At 41.6% G+C, this 12,207-nt stretch overlaps 1 protein-coding gene across 9 annotated transcripts in view; it reads left to right on the top strand.

Annotated features, from left to right (window-relative positions):
- Positions 1–12,207, top strand: part of map2 (microtubule-associated protein 2) — a 66,210-nt gene that overhangs the window by 7,452 nt on the left and 46,551 nt on the right. For all 9 annotated transcript variants that reach the window (XM_030343564.1, XM_030343561.1, XM_030343563.1 and 6 more), the window contains exons 2-3: positions 4,670–4,755; positions 11,409–11,597. The gene's annotated coding sequence lies outside the window, so the exon portion shown is untranslated. The remainder of the gene's footprint in view (positions 1–4,669; positions 4,756–11,408; positions 11,598–12,207) is intronic.

Below are 12,207 nucleotides of genomic sequence, written 5' to 3'. Positions count from 1 at the left end.
CCTTTTCTTGAATCGCTTAAACGTTTTCTTCTTCAGTCTTTTAACCAGGAATCACTTTCAGTTCCATCTCTGTTTGGAAAACACATTATTTTTATACTGAATCGCTGTTTCAACTTTTGTCCCTTTCCCCTATTCGCTTTACTTTTATGTTGTATTGGTTAAATAGTTTCGCTAAGGTGGGTGAGCAAAACGTCACGGTCAATGTATCGTTTTCAGACCTCTTTCTACAACGTTTCATGCTATGTTGACTCTTGGTTGGGTGGCTGTCGAGCTCCATTTTGCACTCCTCTGCCCTTGAGCATAATGGATCTTTGGGGGTCACCGGCCCCGACCTACAGGTTCACCTGGGTACACGCATGCTTGATGGGGAGTGCCGGGAGATTACGTTTTGATCTTGATCGTCACGATTGGAAAACTCTTTGTATCGGATGCAAAATCTTTTTTTTTTTCTTTTTTGATTTGATTGATTTGCATGTCATTATTTGGTTGTGATTGCTTTGTTCGATTTCGACCTGATGCACGGTAAATCTCGTGGTTTTTGACTAAATAAAAGTCTATAGGATAAGTAGATGAGAACACACACACACACACACACACACACACACACACACACACACACACACACACACACACACACACACACACACACACACACACACACACACACACACACACACCCACCAATCAGTAGCTCTTCATATGAACACAATCCCCATCCATTCTGATACCAAGCGACGCTTGAGCTGATGCAGTTAATGCTGTTATCGGTTGCCATGGAGACTGACAGAGTTGGACTGTTGCCGTGGAAACCGTTAAGAGTGGCTGCTCTTTGCAACCCACGCCACATCCAGTGGCACTGTTATTGAGAGTGTGTGTGTGTGTGTGGGGCGGGGGCAGTGCGAGTGGGGTGTGGTTAAGTTATGGGTAGTCATATCATGGATATATACCATCATTATTAGTTGAGCGCTGAATGTTATTTTAGAACACTTCATACACCGTATTATTGTACATTTTTAAACTAAACTATAATTTGTGTTTCGAATATGTTGTATTTGTATTAAATATACACATAAGTATATTTGCCACATGGTTTGGTTTGGTCCAGCTAATGCACAGGCATAGCAGGTTGGCAAGAAAAATACTTGTGAAAGCCCACATCAGAGAAAGGGAAGAAGCAGTATGGTAAACTACACATGGCTTACTGTAGGAAACACATGCATCTTTTGAATGGCTAGTCTAATGCAAAATGTTAGTTATATATGATAATGCCATGTGTATGTCTTGTCATGATTTTTATACATATTTTTGTCATAATGAATGCATCTTTTAGTCAATTACTTACTTATTATATAGTCCATTTCACTATTTGATTGTGCTTTAAAGCTTTTTAGGATAGTAACAGGGCCTGTGGAAACTACAGTTCACTGGAGGTTTGATGCACCATTCAAATATGTAGTGATGGAGGATTGAAACATGCTAACAATAAACATTTATAACCAGAAGTCCACTGTTGGCTCTGCGTTTCGTTGAGGAGGGTAAAACCAGTGGTTATTTTGGTGGTACTTGGTAAATGCTAGTTTTGCAGCGAGGGAGTTGAAGAACCATCACTGACCCAAATATATTCCATAATGCCAGGCCTCACAAGACATAGGATTATAACAGTATCCAGTTGATGCATCATAAGTCATTTATTAACCATATATTTTTAGAAAGATATTTCTTATTAGTCTAATTAATGGCAGCAAATTTCAACCCATAATTTCCATTCATTTTTATCGTTGGAATATAAATTAGAAGTCATTCTGAGCACTATTTTCATCTATACAGTCAAGAGAATTTGGGTTGCATACTAAGCAGCTAGATGAAAATGATTTTAATGAACACACAATGTGTTCTTAATTACTAAATAATGACTACATTTTGTATTTAAGACAAATATTGCTGCGCTTACTGTGTTGATGTAAAACATGCAGTTTATCAATAAGAACACATTGCAAACATATTTAAATGTATATTGTGTGTTTCACAGTTTATACAGTAAAAACCCGGAAGTAGGCAATTTGAGGCTTTGAGATCCATAACTAGCCATACCTTTCCATTATTTTCCCTTTTTGAAGTTCTTGTATCCATCCATCCACATCCACATAGACAAGATCCTTTTCTAGATGCTCATTCTCTCTGCTGCCAAGGTGCTTCAAAACAAATTGTAATCCTGCGGGGATGAATCCCAGGTCAGGGCAACCATCGATTTATGGACGTGCTTCTGTGTGTGCATGTGTCTTCCTTGGTGACACCCCCCTCCGCCCTGGGGGGACACAGTGATTGGTTGTGATCGTGCGTCGCTGAATTTACGAAACCGTCATGACCGATTGAACTGTTCATTATGGCTGACGTTTAAAGTGCAGTACAGGAAAGTACTTCTAGGTTTAAAGGTGTGACGTGTACGTGTTGGCAAACTGGCAAAAACAAAATAGGGGGCAACATGATACCAGAAAGTGGGTATGCCAACCGCTATAGAGAGCCCCTCCCCTTCTGGTAGACATCCATGGCACCTTATATATGTTTAATCATGGCGCAATTCAAATGGGATCAAACTACCGTACCGATTTTTCCAAAATAAGGTCCAATGAGGGACAGCTGGTCTTAGGCTCTCTATTTTATGAAACAATGACACGCATGGTCCCTCTCAAAGGTCTTTGGCCTTAGAGGTCAAAGCCTAAGCCGAAATTGTTAGCTATATTTATATTAAACATTTTTTCTATTTTAATTTAATTTCCTATGCACTGCTTGCAAAACCCTGAACAAATTGTAGAAATCCCTCAACGTCAACACCCCTAGGTTTCAATCAGCATTCCAAGTAAAGTAGCTAATTGCTCTGACGCTTTGACCCATTTGTGGGACTAATCTCTAACAGTGCTGTTAGTTGAGTCCGACATATGCTATGGAATCCGATTTAGAAACTGTTCTCTATTCACAGTACTTCAATAGGATGCTAGCCAATTGAAGTACTGAGCAAGTCTCTCAAAGATTAATTAATGAATGTCTGGAATTTGTGATGTCACTAATTAATTTAGGCTGTCATCCTGGACTGTCTGGCCTATATAAGTGAGGCTATATAAATGCCGTTAATTTAAGTTTAGATAGATACTAATAAAAACTTTCTTATGCAATACAAATCATTTCCTGAGTTTCCTATACAGCCAATTATGATCTTGGAGGGTAATGCATTTTGTGTCCTTGCTATTACATCATCTAGGTGAAAAAAATTCCAGCCTTACGCATGAGATGGTTTGTGACCTGCAGTGTTTGTCAGGTCAAGGCTTAGAGAGGCTTGGAGGTATAGCAGGCAGCACAGAGATTATTTCGAAAGACTTGCTGACGAGGTGACCTGACAATCCCCTTCTTTTTATTCTCTCTCACCCTCCCCCCACCTATTCAAAGCAGGTTGCTTCACAGGCAATAGAGCTAAACGCAGAGGAAGATTGTAGAAACGGCAGAGGTCTGGCGAAGCTGTGTCTTTTATTCGTTCAAAGCTTCCTGTGTTTCTTAAAAACTCCTAAGTTCTTTGCCCTCCGAGCCTTGGAATAATGACCACAAAGCACTTCTGCTCGATTATAGAAGCCCTCCATTTAAGTTAGCAAACTTTGGAAAACCGATCTTTAAGAACCTACCCTCGACCTCCATGTCCGGGTTGCCTGGATAATGAATGCACTCCTCTCCAGCTGTGAGGTGCCGACCACCAATAGCCACCCTAGTGAACGCTGCAGTGGTTTCTGCGCAGCACGGCTGTCCTAAGCGCTGCCCCGACCTGCTGGCTTACATAACTCCTCATCGAGTCGTCGATCGACAGCAAATGTGTCAGTTAGAACTCTGATAATGGATTGAAAACATTTTGAGTTGGCCAATAATTAGTGGAACAACTGCGTCAGAACCACAACGTATACAAACAGGTTGTCGTGGAATTAAATCACAAGGAGTGGTCAATTGTTGACATTTGTGTTTTATGGTGTCATTAAGAGTAATAAATACACAACCTGACAATGAAAACGGTTATTTACAGCTCTAATTTATGCTAAAGAGCTGATTGGTCAATAAATGTCACGTAGCTTGCCGTGTCTTTGTACATGCAGTTAAACATAGTATAAACACGGCGGATGGGAAGCCAGAGAGCCCAGGAAGGGCAATGAAGATCAGCCCCAGGTTCTGGAGACTGACAGGTCAACACTGTCAATGAATGGTGCCGATGACTTGGATCGAATTGGAACTATGGAAAACGGAAACCCAAGTGAAGAAATGTACAGAGTCCAAAACATCTCATGCTATTGTCTCTCTCTGTCACACTCTCTTGTCTATCTCTATTTCGAAATACACCTTCAATGCATCTCCCTGGTGACAAATGATTTGTAAACCACAGCAAAACGGATCAGGCCACAACATCGTCTTCCTCACTCGCTCAGTGTTGACGCTTCCTCACGAATACTGTTATTATATATTTCTTTCTCCAACCTCATGTGGGAGAAAGTGTGAGTTGTGTGTGTGTCTCGTGTACGTGTGTGGAACGGAGGCGTGCATGTGTATGTGTGTGCCATCCTGAACTGCTTGCAGCCATGGCGATACCTGCCGTAACACTTTCTCTCTCTCTCTCTCTCGCTCTCTCGCTCTCTCTCAGGTCTTGCTTGATGTTTCTATCGTCTACTATCGTGGAACTCTGAGCTGTTATCATCCTCCAGGACTGACGGTTTCTCCCCCTCTCAGGTACGTCTCGAAAAAAACGTATGTGTGCATGAATTTGTGCAGACACTGCGTCATAAGACATTGGCAGACTCTGTGTGTCTGCCATGACTTGGTAATACTTGCTGGCAGATTGGTTGAGCTCATCAGCTTCAACACAGCGCTCTCCATTTGACATTGCTCATTCAGAGTATAGCCCAGCATGTCACATTACGCCCTGGAGAGAGTGCCAGAGTGTGTGTGTGTGTGTGTGTGTGTGTGTGTGTGTGTGTGTGTGTGTGTGTGTGTGTGTGTGTGTGTGTGTGTGTGTGTGTGTGTGTGTGTGTGTGTGTGTGTGTGTGTGCACGTGCACGATTTTCATCTGTGTGTTCCTGCTTGTGTTTGTGTGTGTGTGTGCGTTTTTTCGTCTTTGCGCGTGCGTGCGTGGTGCGTGTGTGCGTGCGTGCATGGAGGCGATGGAGGGGGCCTGTCTAGACATTCCCAGACAGTGGTTCCTAAGGCTCGCTGCAGAGTTTGGCTGGCTGTAACACGGTCGCCCAGAAGGATGGATGGCTGGTTTGATTGGTTGCAGTCACACGCACGCACGCACACACACACACACACACCACACACACACACACACACACACACACACACACACACACACACACACACACACACACACACACACACACACACAATTCAAATTGTGGAGAGCAATTTGGAACAAAACAAGTTCAAGTGTGGCCTCTTGTGGCTGTTTGTATATCTTGTATTAATTTGTATTTATCGCCCTTACAAGGACATTTGTAAAAGCATTCATGTTGCCTATATCCAGGGAGCTGAATGTCATGCCATCAGCTAGAAATTGTACATAATTAGGGCAAGACCAGATGTTTGTTTAAAGAAACATAGTGGTAATTCATTCTATGTATCGCATGGAGGAGAAAAATCCCACATGGCCTTTTATTGTAGGATGATTCATCTTCTACAGAGAGTTCGCAAATCAGGCCTCCTCCTATGCCATCTCATCCAGTTAGGATCTTGCATTAGGCTTATGGTCTTCCTATTTTTTACATATTAGACAAGCCCACTGCTCAATGTTTCAGGTCATATAATGTAATGCGCGCAGAGACATAAGAACAAATCCGTAGATCCAAAAACGAAAGGTTGTGTTAGAAAACACCACCGTTGTGTTGTCCCTTCCTTGGTTGTGAAGGGCATAACTGTTCTCCCAAACTTGGAACATCTTGCACGAGGTCGACAGAATCCTTTGTAGAGCTATTCTTTTGTTCAGCACAGAAAGCCCAACAACTGAATTTGAACAGTACAGCAAGGTACAGCCAGAGCGTTTGGTTTACCCAGCGTTTGGTTTACCCTGTTTGGTTTACCCACAGGGTAAACCAAACGCTTGGCCAGGGTTGTGGCTCTGAGGGTCCTTCCTACCCAGTGCTGAATATGACGTGTTGGCCTCTGATCGTTAGATTGTTCTGATTGATGTTTGATGACGTTATGTCATCCATTTTTTTAATTATAATGACTACATAAATTGTATAGTACACAAGTTGTGCTGGGGGAAGAACTGTTGCCATGGCTACATGAGTTAATTGTAATATGTGGCTGTTTGAACAACTGTAGCAATACAGCAAGTCTAGCATGCATATTATTAACTCATGTTGCTTATTGTTGCGGGTCGATTTTGTGTAGATGGGTATTACACATTTTAGTTTATTCTCTACCTGATAGACCTATTTATAGTGGCAATTTTAAATCCTCTTCTTACTAATCAGAACCGGGAACATCTTATTCAGCACCACATATGTAGCACCGCCCGTGCCCAACGCTGGCCCAGGGATTAACGCACCAACACCCACACTAGCAGGAGTTCATCGGGGTGAACTCCTTCTGGTGCCAGGACCGGTGCAACCTTAGGTCATGGCCATACTGTCAATGTTTGGGAGAGAAGAGGAACGTGTTGCCAAGAGCTCAACACAAAGGTCAAACAGCCTCTTTGTACTGAGACCGTATGTTTGTTGCAGCAGACACATAGGTAGAAGAACATGGCACGTAACACAATCAGGTTTCACACGAAAAGAGAGTAGCTTTCTCGCGAGGCTACAGGACAGCATCTGCAGGGTAGCAGTAGTGGATCTGGAGTCTAGACGGATGTCACAACTAGAGAGAACATGCTTACAGTTACAGTCTCACCATACTGGCGTACATAACATAATACCTGATTAATAAAATATGACACCAGAGGATACGGGATCATAACACCGTTCCAGCGTATTCTCGTAATCAGGGAACAGGTAAAAACAAAGCATTATGGGATGGAAACGGAGGACACTGACGAGATTAGATAGGAACTGTCTGTTGGTGTCGTCGTTGGTGTCGGCGTGTGATGGGGCTGTGGAATATGCATTGTTAAAACAATGATTATTAAAGCACCGCCTCTGATTTACACCACCTGATATGAACATTGATTATTAATTTGGGTTTAATATACAGGAGACGGCACCGAAATCTGCGTAATGACACATGAAACATGTTTCATCGCTAATGTTTGTGAGGGAAACATTAGACTACAGGAGTCAGGGTGCAGAGGATATGATGCAGAGATTGTGCTAATGAGGGCCGCGGGACGCATAGATGGAGAGATAGGGAAAGCAAGCGGTGGGGGCTTGTTGGGAATGTGGGTCCACTGCAGCAGAAGAGAGCAGTGATGTCATTTCCCAGACAAAGATCCCCTTCCCCCCCGGCTCCCCCCCCCCCCCCCTTCCCCCAAGTCTCAAACTGTTTATCTCCCACCCTCTCCTCTTAGTTTCTCTCATCTCTCCTCGTTCCTTGACCTCTTTGTCTGTGTCTGTGTGTCTGTCTGTGTGTTTCAATGCTTCGTCTTCCAGCTCACCATCTTCAGACTACCCCGTCATGTATAAGAAACATGGTCCTAGATGTATGTGATTCAAGACACATTTTATCTTACTTTATCTAGCCAAATAAAGACGCTGATTTAAAGGCCTCTTTCTGAATTGGTTGCATTCTCTGCATATTTTTCAATTCCAATTTCCATGGCGTTACACTGATCACATAAGCAGCACAACGGATGTCAGGAAATAAAATTGAGCTCCAAAACAGTGAGATTGCAAAAGCCGGCGTAGCCTCACTGTGAAATTATTATCACTTATTTCTTTCGATAGGCGTATTCATATATATGCGGTTGTCATTCTGCTGCTAAGGCACAGGCCTCCAATTACTAACAGAAGCCCAATTTTTCATTTGCAGAAGAAAGGAGGAAGGCTGAAAGTAAATATTTAGTTTACTCAGGTACACTTGCTAAAAATAACATTGGTATTGCAGTTTATAGTTTTAAACTCTTGGTTTTTACTCTTTTTCTTTATTCCCCAACGCTATATGTAGGAGAGACAACCTGCAATGCATGGAAAATGCATCCTGTAAATAATCTTTGCTGAATCTGGGAAAATGTGGTCTACCTAGTTTCACCCAAATAGCTGTGTAAGACTTTGCTAGCGTAACCCTTTTTTGGACAGGGAGCCAAGAAAAATACACATTTTATAAAGGTTTGAAAAACGATAAAAAAACTAAATTAGGAAATTCTGTAGCCATTCATTAATTAATGAAAAATAAATATATTATTAATTATCCTTTTAAACGATGCGCAAATTCTGGTACAAAAACTGTTGAACTGTTTAGATCTTAATTATATTTGTGTTTTCATCCCTGTCTAGCTCAGTTCCAGCTTTTACTCAACAAAATCCCTTCCTCTTCTCTTTGACAATAAAGATGACGTAGCATGACCCAAAGGCATGTATAACTGGGCCTCAGAAAGAGGAACAAATGCCTTAAACTCTTATTGTAAATAGAGATAAGCACTGTGCTGTCCAGGGGGAACTGTCTTTGGCCCATGCTGCTTTCAGGGAAAATGCTTCAAACACAGTGTTGCACAGGTGTAGCTAGAATGTCCCTCAGCTTATTCGCATTCACATGAACACCCACATCCAATTTGTCTTAGTTGAATTTCAAAAGCTGTGTATTTTCATCATCAAATAGTACATTTTCTGTGTTACAAAACAGCTGTCATAAATAGCTGTGATAGTGTAACATGGATACACCATCTGCTACAAGCAGATGTATGTGTATAATACACACTTTATATGCTTAAAATATATATATATGAAGTATATAAAGGATGCAGGAAGCACAAACTCTCAGTCAGACACAAACGAGGAAAAAACGTAATCAATAGACTATTATTGAAAAGTGTGAGAATCTAATAGATAAAGTTTGTGAATTTTGATATACTTTCTTGTAAGTGCTTTCTTGTGAGACATACATAATGTACGAAGCTGGGTGTGGTTTCCGTTAATGTATCATCAATTTGTGTACATTATACTATTTTAAGAACACAGCCCTATAGTGTTCCTGGCCCACGATCACATTTCTTAAAATGCATCCTCCTGGACTTCTGGTAGACTTCTTTGCTAATTAGGTGCAGAGCTATATTTCTTTCTCTGTCTCCCCTCACTAGCATCGGATTAGGCTGGATGTACCCAGAACATTTGATTGACGTTTCACGCTAACCATGTAACATGGAATAGTGTGTGTTTCCCCTTAGAGGGCAGTATCCTACATTTATTAAAGTTTGTGCATTAACGTTGAGATTCAAATCATTATCCATATATAATCTGTTTTTCTAGGGCTTTTGCATTCCATTCCAACTATACTATCAGCCAAAATTTTGAAATTTACCTAACCTTGCGCCTCAAAAATATTAAATCATGAAATAAAAAAAAATCTGAAATATAGCAAAAGGAATAATTTTGTTTATTTATTGAGTTGTCTCTGAGGCCCATCTATAGTTTCCTACTGGCTACTTTCCCACTGGCTTGTAACTGCAGAAGTCTGTCTATCTGGGCTCACAACAACATTTGTTCTGGGTGATCAAACCATCGTAGCCTTCTCTTTTAGAGTCACAAAAAAATCTGTTCTTTGGCAGGCCTGCCCATGCTAAATGTTCTCAGGAAGAATAGGTAAGAGGAAGTAGTTTGGACTCATTATATTGGTAACGGATGTTTTAATGAAGCCAATGGAGACGGTTACCGTGGCTCGATCGCCAAGACCGGTTTGGTCCTTTTTATGAGTAGAAGCAATCCAGAGATAAACTACTACTCTGGGAAATCAGCCAGGGAATGGATGGTGATAACAAAACATGACGGGCACCTGTAATTCTTCGGCACTGGTCGCTGGATTCGCATTCTCTCCTTCTGGAGCCCAGATAGTCGTTTCTCTATTCCCACTAATGGTGACATTATTCACACAGCTCTTATGAAACAGCTAGGCCCCATTAGCATATCTTCTGCTTTTCCCCTGTCTGTTTTTCGGGGGGAAATTGAAGAGATCAAACAGTTTTTTTTTCCCACAGTGCAAGAAGAAAGCCAGTGGGCTTGCTGACTCATACATCAGCACACCCAGCAACAGTGGCAGCTCCCATACCCAGTGAGATCCTCTGGATAAATGCTTATTATGTATGGAAGCGCCGGCATATGGTGTTGGAGCCATAATGTGGAGCTTTAAGGGGAACTCGTGACTCACAATTACACCATTTGAATGATAATACCCTTTAGAAACATGGCATTTCACCCTGGGACTGTTTGCAGCATCCATTTCAGCATCAGTGATTTAATGTGCACAGGCTTAATTGCAAAATTGCAACTGTTAAGGGCATAGCATTTTCCATATGTTTTAGGTTGTTGTTGGATACTGAAAGTTCAAATAAAAATCCTTAAAGAAAACTTTAATATTAAACTTCATCCAGTTCCAACTTCCACTTTTGAGGCTGCTGCGATCAAAATATCACTGTGACATTGAATAGTAATTTCAATCTGAACATGTTCCCGAAGTCAGCCTTATGTTGGACAGTGGCCCTTTTGATAGTCTAATCAAGCTGTCACTTTCTGTAATTAGGGGACAGAATCACAACACACAGAGTAGGTTCTCCAAGACCCGCTCCATTAGCCGATCACATTGAAGGAGCTATAGGAAAAAGTTAGGGTTAAGAGTCAAAGCACGCAGAGCAATAGTGATCCAATTCCTTTGAGCCCTGACTTTGTCAATGGGGATCTCTAGTCCAAAAGTGTCTTAGGTAAGACGGCCCAATGGATGCTTTTGCTTGGTCAATACTTTCTTTGTTCATTACATCTGCCCTTTTTGGGCTTATTCATTGAACTTTCGGCTGTTTGTGTTGAACACTTCAGTGCCCGCTATAACGTCCCAGCTCTATGGGGCCTAACCCACCCTACACAGCTATGTTTACGGTTGGTCTTTGGATACTGGCCCATTTTTGTGTTCATCGTTGCTGAGAGGAAAACTGTTGCGGTTAGCGAAATTCAAGCGACTATGAGGCAACAAGAGTAAAATGTTGAGAGTTAATGTTATTGTACACTCAATACTGGTGCCAACACAACAGTATTTATATATATATATATATATATATATATATATATATATATATATATATATATATATATATATATACATATATATCTATATTTAAATTTTGTCCGACTCCTACACGTCCTATCTGTACTGTTACCTTCTTAAAACTGTGAAATATTTTATGGAGCCGATGTATTTCAATGAGTTCAATAAAGAAATGTTGATCTATTTTTATGTATTTTCAGGTTCGACAGAGAGGCCATTTCCCTCAACCCCACCCCCCTTCCCCCTCTGCGTTCCTGTGTTAATCCAACTGTCCACTTCCGGCTGGCCACGCCCGGAGAGACCAACACAAAGAGAGGAACCGAGCGAGAGAGAGAAGAGGATCGCTCTGATTGACTCGACACACCGGAAGTCAGTCACCACCTCACCAGGTAAACATCGGCGTGGCCGCATGCCAGAGTGACATAGAGACAGTGGGACTGCAGGGACAGAGATTGGTTGGTGAAAAAGCAACAGTAAGATTATTATGCATCTCATTCAATCCTATTGACATCTTTAAAGTTCAAGAGTCAGGATCACAAACTTTAGGGAAAATAGTCAGTGAATTGCAATGTGAGAATATTTGTTTATAGTAGACTGTGAGCCTGCCCCTGTATAAGCCTTTTTAGATTGAAGTCTGCTCCTGGATCTTTTCTGATCATTCAGGCATTGGGACATTGGCTTTGGGAATCCATGTGCTTGTGTCAATCATAGGTCTGTGAAATGCTAACAGTTTTCAATGGCAGGGAAGAAACGTAGGGAGGGAGGGAGAAAGCAGAGAGGGAGGGGGACATTTTTTTGATGGTTTATTTTCAAAATATTGCCCTCTTCCATCTTACCTAAAACAGCTTGAATGTGAAACTCTTTCTGGGGAAATGTGCTTTCCTCGATAAACCCTGCAATGGGCCTCATTTCAGGGATGAATGTTACGGAAAAGCAGGAGAGACCGGGCTTGTGAGGGGCTTTGAAACTAACCCATTCAATTGTGTTTTAGTGAAGCGT

The sequence above is a fragment of the Gadus morhua genome, chromosome 20 (genome assembly GCF_902167405.1).
Source record: "Gadus morhua chromosome 20, gadMor3.0, whole genome shotgun sequence".
NCBI classification, from domain to species: domain Eukaryota; kingdom Metazoa; phylum Chordata; class Actinopteri; order Gadiformes; family Gadidae; genus Gadus; species Gadus morhua.
Note: the sequence above shows the minus strand (reverse complement) of the source record. Positions and strands in the feature narration are given on the sequence as shown.